The 10,015-nt window shown below is 42.9% G+C and overlaps 1 long non-coding RNA gene across 1 annotated transcript; it reads left to right on the plus strand.

The window, feature by feature from the left end:
* The first annotated feature begins 15 nt into the window (after positions 1-15).
* On the plus strand, positions 16-8,056 carry LOC132003673 (uncharacterized). Its single transcript, XR_009400266.1, has 4 exons — positions 16-72; positions 231-326; positions 4,453-4,581; positions 7,524-8,056. It is a non-coding gene; the product is annotated as an uncharacterized LOC132003673 (long non-coding RNA).
* The last annotated feature ends 1,959 nt before the right edge of the window (positions 8,057-10,015 follow it).

A 10,015-nucleotide genomic window follows, 5' to 3' on the forward strand; every position in this document is an offset into this window, starting at 1 on the left:
AGGCGGGGTTAGGGGCGGGGTTGGGGCGGGGGCTCACCCTCGCCGCTGCTGCTCACGTCCGGTTTTGTCTCGGTGAGTTTTTGTCCCAGATTTGCGGTGAGGAAAACTAGTGTCACAGAATAGATCGCCCCACAGTCTTACATTCCTGCTTTGAAATATTATTTCTCAGAACTGTAGTCAAGTTGCTTAACTTTTGTTGGATCTCACTGTTCTCATCTCTGCATGGGCAGGCTGAAATAAACCCTAAAGAGAGAAGTTCTAAAGTTTCATCTGGTTGAAAGTCTTGGTGGTTTAATCTGTGGCACCTCTCAGACCTCAGAGAGAAGGTATGACAGCCGTTCGGTGATAAAACAAGTATTTTTTGTTTGTTTGTTTATTTTCATTTTTACTATAATCCGCTATGTGAATAAGAAGAATCTTTAGAAAGACATGTTATTGGCTTTCTCTGTAGGACTCTGGTGAGCATCAAGCGAGATCATGTATATGCGAGGTTATTTCAATTTTTAAGGACCGTCCAAGTTTTCATTATCGTTAGCACCATCTGGGTCCGTATTAAAAAGTTTAGGGTGAAGGGGCACCTGGGTGGCTCAGTGGGTTAAAGCCTCTGCCTCTGGCTCAGGGCATGATCTCAGGGTCCCCAGATCGAGCCCCACATCGGGCTCTCTGCTCAGCAGGGAGCCTGCTTCCCCTTCTCTCTCTCTCTGCCTGCCTCTCTGCCTACTTGTGATCTCTGTCAAATAAATAAATAAAATCTTAAAAAAAAAAAAAGTTGAGGATGTTTGAAAGTGAGGTCAAACTGTCAGCAGTAGCCTCCCATGCGAATGGGAAATCTTGGAACGGTCTACCTGTTAGTGAATTTAATCAGCACCAGCATCCCTTTCCAAATGCTGAATAGACCTTGTTTTGTGGTGGTGGTGGTGGTTTGTTTTTACTGTCCTGTAATCAAAGTCATGGATGCTATAACCCATCTGCACACATAATTAAAAACAAGAACAAAACATCCTAGCTGTGATGTTGTGATGTGAAGGAGAAGCACTGCAAAATAGCAGAAGAACATGCATGTGAAAATACAAAGGTAAGGAGTGCCTAGCTGGCGCAGTCCAAGGAGCGTGCAACTCTTGATCTCAGGGTAGTGAGTTCCATTCCCACCTCGAGTGTAGAGATTACTTAAGTAAATAAATAAATAAAACTTCAAAATATAAAGGCTAAATTTGTCTACCATAGGAGATAACAAAAAGTAGTCATTTGCTTATACATGTATATAACAACAAAGCAAAATCTGCAATAGGTATGTTTTCCTATGCATCATAAGGGCTCACTGTGGGTGGCATGATTTTTCCAAACTGGTGTACAACTTCTTAGTAAAGTTCTGTCTATATGAAAGTACAGTCTTTCATAAGGTTCCCCATGCATCATAAGGGCTCACTGTGGGTGGCATGATTTTTCCAAACTGGTGTACAACTTCTTAGTAAAGTTCTGTCTATATGAAAGTACAGTCTTCCATTGTTTCTCACATAGGAGAATTCTTAGAAATTTTTGGTGCTGGGGTGCCTTGGGGGTGCAGTTGTTTGAGTGTCCCACTTTTTATTTATTTATTTGTTTGACAGATAGAGATCACAGGTAGGCGGGGGGGGGGGGGGGGGGAAGCAGGCTCCCTGCCAAGCAGAGAGCCCGATGTGGGGCTCGATCCCAGGACCCTGGGACCATGACCTGAGCCAAAGGCAGAGGCTTTAACCCACTGAGCCACCCAGGCGCCCCTGAGCGTCCCACTTTTGATTTCTCTTCCAGTCATGATCTTGGGGTCGTGAGATCCAGCACCAGGTTGGGCTCCATGCTAAGTGGGAAGTCTACTTGAGATTCTCTCCCTCTGCCCCTTCTACCCGCCTCTCACACACGTGTGCTTTCTCTCTCAGATAAATGAATCTTTAAAAAAAAAATTTAATGTATATTAAAACATCAGAAAAGAGCTTAGCATATGTGAAATGGAGTTAGAGGGGCACCTGCTTCCTCCTCTCTCTCTGCCTGCCTCTCTGCCTACTTGTGATCTCTGTCTGTCAAATAAATAAATAAAATCTTAAAAAAAAAAGAAAAAAGAAATGGAGTTAGAGTCTAGGCCTCAGACACATAAATAAGTGTCTGGCAGGATGTGAAAAGTCAGGTGGAATGCGGGACAATATTTTACTGTGCAGGTTTGCTGCATTATAGTTGTCCAGCATCCCAATTACAGACTGATAACTCCCTTTCCCCCCAATGATTGTGACAATCTGAAATGCCCACAGAAATTTCTAGAACACACGCTAGGAGCCAGAACTGCTGAGACACACACTAGGCTAAGATGTTTCCGGGCTCTATATTCAAGTGTGCACTTGCTTTGATAGATACCAGGTTTTTGGAGGTCTACATTTTGGGTGAAGAGTGCAAAAAGACAAAAAGGAACCAAGGTGTAATGGAGTAAATGGATTAGTGGTTTCTAGGACTCAAAAAATAAGAGAGGGTTTAAGAAAGAGGCTAATAGGTAGAAGAAAACTCTGGTTGGCTGTCAACACCAAACTGAAGCCCTTCCTCACTGGGCTTAGAGGTAACAGAAAATGAAAGCACATTGAAATCTAAGGAAAAGCTTGCAAAGGAAAGAAACAAAAAAAGTGAAGTAAAGAAGAATCTCAGTAAAAGTCTAGACAACGGTTATAGAAAATAGATAAGGTACTGTTATGTAGGTAGATTCTTTATAAAATCCTTTATTTAGGGGATTCTGACATTGTAAGCAAGAATTTAGTTTCAGAAGAGAAAATTAGCAAAGAATAAGGAAACTGGGGGCACCTGGGTGGCTCAGTGGGTTAAAGCCTCTGCCTTCAGCTCCGGTCATGATCCCAGAGTCCTGGGATAGAGCCCCACATCAAGCTCTCTGCTCATTGGGGAGCCTGCTTCCTCCTCTCTCTCTCTGCCTGCCTCTCTGCCTACTTGTGATCTCTGTCTGACAAATAAATAAATAAAATCTTTTAAAAAAAAAAAAAAGAAGAAGAAGGAATCTGAAAGGTAGAAACGAAACCTTTATAGAAACATAAAGATAGATGGAAGTTAAGAGGGACACACTCTTTGGGTCATCTGGCTGGCTCAGTCCCCAGTCCGCAGTCCTCAGTCGAGGTCCAGAGTTCAAGCCCCATGTTGGGCTGAGAGATATAAAAAATAAAAAAGATTGGGGTCACGAGTTCAAGCCTCACTTGGACAGTAGAGATGACTTAAAAATGAGTAACAATGAAATAAAAGAAGAAAAGATGGACATGCTTTTTAAACTGAATGAATTTTTTTCTTCCTCATTCTTGAAGCCTCCTCCTCCCCTTCCCCTTCATTTGTCTTTCTGTAGAATCCTTTGTTCCAGGAATTCCTTACCAGTATTGACATCCTGCTGACCTCAATGTATACTTAGTAACAGACTCATGGCCAGTGCCAGCGCTGGTCATGAGACCACCTTGAAGACGTGACCTACCCAGCTGGCAGCATGGACCAGATTCCTATCAAAACCGCCCCGATCCTGTATTTTCCTATAAAACCCCTCAGCCTTTATACCCCAGGCAGGCTTGCAGTCTTTGGAGCCATTAGTCAGCTGCAGCCTCCATTGCCAGGCAAAGTAATAAACTCTTCCTTCGGTAAGCCCAAACTCTGTCTTCGAGTTACTGCTCCAGAGCACAGAGGTCTGTTCTCCACAACAGAGAGAAATACTGATTGAAAAAAGATGGTAATGTATATCATGATGCTAATTATTTGAACTCGTGGGTCTCTCTCTATTTTTTTTTTTTTAAGATTTTATTTATTTGTCAGAGAGAGCGAGCGAGAGCGAGCACAGGCAGACAGAGTGGAAGGCAGAGTCAGACGGAGAAGCAGGTTCCCTGCGGAGCAAGGAGCCCAATATGGGACTCGATCCCAGGACGCTGGGATCATGACCTGAGCCAAAGGCAGCTGCTTAACCAACTGAGCCACCCAGGCGTCCCTATATATTTTTTTAAATATTTTATTTATTTATTTGACAGAGACAGATCACAAGTAGGCAGAGAGGCAGGAAGAGAGAGAGAGGAAGAAGCAGGCTCCCCGCTGAGCAGAGAGCCCAATGCGGGACTCTATCCCAGGACCCTGAGATCATGACCTGAGCCGAAGGCAGAGGCTTTAACCCACTGAGCCACCCAGGTGCCCCCGTGGGTCTCTATATTAACAACTATGTTTGTTTTCATATTTGGCATGTCCGACACGTTCAACTTATTGACCATGCACACATTGGACCCAAAGTTCCCACCTTTGTGAACATTCGAATGGGGGTTCGGGAGGTGGCAGAAAATAAACTTGTAAATAGGGAGCTGGGGTGATGGGGAGTGGGATGTGATCAGGGAAGGCCGACTAGTGAGCCAAGACCTGCAGTAAATAAGAGGATTTTTTTTTTCCCTATGTAATCTCTACCCCCAGCCTGGGGCTCGAACTCCCAACCCTGAGACCAAGCATGACATGCTTCACAGTCTGAGCAAGACTCCAGGAACGGAGTCTTGCAGATAGGGGAAGAAGATTGCTGGTGGAGGCGAGAGCACGAACCCTAAGGTGAGAGCAATCAGATCACCCCAGCTTGTCTGAAGGCCAGAATGAGTGAGGGCAAGAGTTGCAGGAGATGAAGTTTTGACTGTTATAAAGGCTTGGTTTTTAATCTGAATAAAATAGGAAGCCAGTAGGGGTTTTAGGCAAAGGAGCAGCATGAGCTGACTTACACAGTGGATCATTCTGGCTGCTGTGTGGTGACTAGGTTGAACAGAAGCTGGGAAGTTATTGCAAGAATTTAGGAGGAAAATGATGGGGGCTTGGACGAAGGTACGAGAAAGGGCTAGATCCTGGAGATAACCTGAAGATAGAGCCAAGATCAGATTTGCTATTGACCGTGGGGGTAGAGAGAGGTCAAATATGTCCACAAGATTTTTGGCTGAGTGTCTGGAAAGATGGGGTTGCCACTGACCAAGAAGGAGCAGTTTAGGGATAAGCAAATTGGACAGAACAGGACAGAAAACCAGTTTTGGCTATGTTAAGTTCGAGGGCCCTACTGGGTATCCAGTGACAATACTGAAAAGGCAAATGCATATACAGGCGTCAAATTAAGAGGAGTCCTTTGGGCTAGAGGTTTGAATTTAGGAGTCCTTAACATATTGATTGCATCGAAAGCCAAGAGGCTTACATTACAGAAATGTTCCTGAAATGTGTGTGAAACACTTGTTTTTATAAATGGCTTCTTTTAAAGGCCGTGAGAGGGGCCCTGGCTGGCTGTGGGAGGGGAATTCCACTCTTGATCTTGGAGTCATGAGTTTGAGCCCCAGGGTCAGCGTGCAGATACTTAAATAAATAAAAACGTAAAAAGAAAATAAAGGCAGGGCGTCTGGGTGGCTCAGTAGGGTTAAGCCTCTGCCTTAGGCTCAGGTCATGATCTCAGGGTCCTGGGATTGAGCCCCGCATCGGGCTCTCTGCTCAGCAGGGAGTCAGCTTCCTCCTCTCTCTCTCGGCCTGCCTCTCTGCCTGCTTGTGATCTCTCTTCCTGTTAAATAAATAAGTAAAATCTTTAAAAAAAAAAAAAAAGAAAGAAAGAAAGAAAGAAAAAAAAGAAAATGAAGGCAATGGGAGAACTTGGTATTTTCAAGTCTGTTGTAAATCATTTACAAAGAAAATTATATGTATTTTATCTTTTGAGTAGATCATGGACTTGTGTTAGAATTATTTCAGATCAGGTACCATTATATCAAGTGAATAAAAAGAATCATGGCGTTCATCTTCTCTTGCTGCTGTCAAAAATAATCATGTACTTAGTGGCTCAAAACTGCAGAGGTTGATTCTCTCCCAATCTGGAGCCCAGAAGTCTGACGTTGGTATTACTGGGCGGAAATCCAGGTATGGCAGGGAGTCTCTAGGGGACAATCCCTTCCTTATCTCTTCCAGCTTCCAGTGCTTGTGAGTGTTCCTTGGCTCATAGCTTCATCAAGCCAATCTCTGCCTTCACGGTCACAATGCTTTCTCCTCTTCTGTGTGTATCAGTCTTCCTTTGCCTTTCTCTTATGTACACTAATGATTGTATTTTGGGCCCATCCAGATAATCCAGATTAATTTTCTCTTTTCAAAGTCCTCAATTTTTTTTTTAAGATTTTATTTATTTATTTGACAGAGATCACAAGTAGGCAAAGAAGCAGGCAGAGAGAGAGGAGGAAGCAGGCTCCCTGCTGAGCAGAGAGCCCGAAGCGGGGCTCGATCCCAGGACCCTGGGATCATGACCTGAGCCGAAGGCAGAGGCTTTAGCTCACTGAGCCACCCAGGCACTCCTCAAAGTCTTTAATTTTTTAAAAAAGATTTTATTTATTCATTTGAGAGAGAGAGAGAGGCAGAGAGAGCACAGGCAGGGGAAGAGGCTGAGGTAGAGGCAGGAGCAGACTTCCCGCTGAGCTGGGTGCCGGACATGGGGCTCAATCCCAGGACCTGGAGACCATGACCGAAGCTGAAGGCAAACGCTTAACCATCTGAGCCACCCAGGTGCCCCTCAAAGTCTTTAACTTCATCATATCATATCTTTGTTTGTTTGTTTGTTTTTCTTTCTTTTTATTCTTAAGTAATCTCTATAGTTAACGTGAGGCTCGAACTCACAACCCAAACAAGATCAAGAGTCACGTGCCCTACTGGCCGAGCCAGTTAGGCAACCCCCCCAAAGATCCATTTTCTAATAAGATAACATTTTCAGTTTCTAGGGTTTAGGACCTGATACCTCTGGGGGCCATTAGTTAGCCTAATTACAATCACCTAAGCAATTGTTAAACAGGGTTTTTGATATAAATGACTACATATTCTTTGTGTGTGTGTGTGTGTGTGTGTGGACCTTAATGATTTTATAGAAAATTAAAGACACACAAATCAGTTCTTCCATTATTAGTACATACTTTTTTTTTTTTTTTAAAGATTTTATTTATTTATTCGAGAAAGCGAGAAAGAGCAGTGGGGAGGAGCAGAAGGAGAGGAAAAGAGGGAGAAGCAGATTCCCTGCTGAGCAGGGAGCCCAACCTGGGACTCAATCCCAAGACCCAGAGATGAAAACCTGAGGGGAAGGCAGCCGCTTAATCAACGAAGCCACCCAGGTGCCCCACTACATAAGCTTACTAGCAAACATAACTCCCTTTTTTCTCTCTGGTAATACTTAAAATAGCCTACAAAAAGTCAAATATCATGCTATCTCTACGGTACAGCATAGCTAAGAAATACTATTTCCCGGGGAACCCAGTGGGCTCAGTCAGGAGGGTATGAGACTCTTGATCTTGGGGTTGTTGCCTTGAGCCCCACATTGGCGGTAGAGATAACTTAAAAATAAAATGTTTTAAAACCCCCCACTATTTCCAGATCTGTGTTATCATTTGTTGATAATAGGTCAAATATGCTTTGGCATTAAGTAGCTATAATCAGTTATCATTGCACAGGTGCCTCCTTTTATTTATTTATTTGTAAATACTTGTGTATTTATTTGTCAGAGAGAGAGAGCACGCACAAACGGGCAGCAGCTGGGCGGAAGGAGCAGCAGACTCCCTGCTGAGCAGAGAACCCTATGCTGGACTCCATCCCAGGACCCTGGGATCATGACCCTGGCTGAAGGCATATGATTAATTAACTGAGCCACCCAGATGTCCCCCCCCCCTTTTTTTTAGGTGCCTCCTTTTAAAGGACACTCAGGATCAAGGACAGTGTCTTCTTTCATCACTAAAACTTGTTTCCAGTGAGTATAGGTTACGTATGGTCTCCTAATTTATCTCAGAATATTCTAGTGTTTTGCCAATTTCTATAAAAACAGAAAATACAATAAAACTTTGATAAATTTATTAGTAGCTTATTTGTTTAAAAAAAAAAAAAGACAAAGCTAGACCTTTGGTCACAGAACTTCCAAGTTTTTTTTCTGTGTGAAGCAATTTATACCACATCATTGTCAATTAATTTTTATTTTATGAGCTCACAAGCAATTATATATCAAAGGCATTCTTTGTATTTAATAGAGTCTTGATAAATGGGTCTACACATAAGAATTGCCTTGGGACTTTCTGTTTGTTGTTGCATTAAGAATGAATATGTCATTTGCTTAGTACCTAACAAGGTCAGACACCCAGGGGTTTAAAACACACACACACACACACACACACACACACACACAGACTTTGCTGGAATTAAATAATATTTAATAAAAGTTAATTGCAAAGGATCACATTTGGTTTTCAAAAAATAACCCTTAAAAGGGGAGCATTGACATGGTCACCCGAAGAAACCTGCAAAAGCTTCCAGTGTCCAAAGCCGGAACAATTTGAGCAACAAAACTAACAGAGTATTGACTTGTTATTCAAAGTGTAATAAATATGCGTGAGTCCAACAGATATAAATAAATAACTGAATGAATAAATAAATGAGGGAGAAGAGGACAATCTCACAGAATTCCGTATTACATATGTAGATACTCTCTCCTCAGGAGGCAGGCTGAATTCCCTTCCCTCGATTGTGGGCTGGACATAATGACCCACTTCCGAAGAAAAGAGAATAGAAAAGTAAAAAAACTTCCTTTGTGAAAAAGTTGGCAGACATGACCTTCACCGAGTGATCAAGGTTACAGTCAAGCCTTCAACAGGGGCTACTTTGGTCATGGAAGGCAGATCATGGGAATGAGAAGGCACATCTTTATATCACTGTGATGTAATAGTTTTATCCTTCTCTCCTTAGACCTAATTTTGATGAGTTGGAAGTCAGTGTCTCCAAAAGTTTCTTCTTGGAGTAACTAAACATTTAGATAAGTAATGAATGTTACAGTAATACAGTGGTTCTCCACTGTAGGAGTTCATCCCTCCCTATGCACCCCCAGATTCGGCAGTGTATGTGTCTGTGTGTGTGGGGGGGTGCTGATATTTAGTGGGTAGAGACCAGGAATGCTGCTAAACATAGTACAGTGACCAAAAGTGAATTATCTGGCACAGAGTGTTAGTAGCTCTGAGACTGAGAACCTGAAACTAATTATATACATACACCTAACAGATGTTTATTGGGTACCTACACTACCCCTATACCAGGATACATTTTCCCGATGATACAGAGAGGACATGGTCTGTCTTCTCTGGAAGCTTAAAATCATGTCTACAATTAGAAAACAGGGGGACTATTTTAGCACCATATACCACATTTTCTAAATAAAGGTCACACTTGCATGCAAACAGGAACCAGAATGAGTAGTCCAGATAAGTGTTCCAGGTTGTCTAGAAAGGTAAAGAGTTGTCTAGAACAGCTCTGTGTAAGAGTTGGGACTTTCGGTGGCCTTTGATAAATCCACAGACCTTATACACAGTGAGCAGGAAAGAGGAAGATGGAAAGAACTGTAATATTTTAGAGATTCCAGGGATATTCTAGGAATGAAACAGGATCTGAATAGTCACCAAGACTGTTGGTACACGCTTCTTTCAGATGCTACTCACAGAGTGGGTCATAGTTTTTCCACACAAACGGAGAAGAGGTTTCAGTGTGGGGGGATGGGTGCATCATCAGAATCCAGGTGAAACCGATGGATAGAAAAAGCTCCTTAGATGATTGATTTTGAAGGGGACCTCCCCCATCTCGCCTTCTGAGAATCCTTGCCTTCACAGATCGTCACTTATCTGGCGGTATCGGCTGTCACAGACGTGTGTAGGCTAATACTCTTTTCCTTCTGCTCAGATCATTCCTCACTGATAACTACTTTTTCCAAACTTTTTGCCCTTTGCGCCCCACGCCCATTTTTAAAATATGTGGTGATCAGTAGCTGGATTATATCATTGTTAATGGATCATTACTACTCTTCTTCTTTTTTTTTTAAGATTTTATTTATTTATTTGACAGAGAGATCACAAGTAGGCAGAGAGGCAGGCAGAGAGAGAGGAAGGGAAGCAGGCTCCCTGCTGAGCAGAGACCCCGATGTGGGGATGCGGGACTCGATCCCAGGACCCTGAAATCATGACCT

The sequence above is a fragment of the Mustela nigripes genome, chromosome 16 (assembly GCF_022355385.1).
Source record: "Mustela nigripes isolate SB6536 chromosome 16, MUSNIG.SB6536, whole genome shotgun sequence".
Lineage (NCBI taxonomy): Eukaryota > Metazoa > Chordata > Mammalia > Carnivora > Mustelidae > Mustela > Mustela nigripes.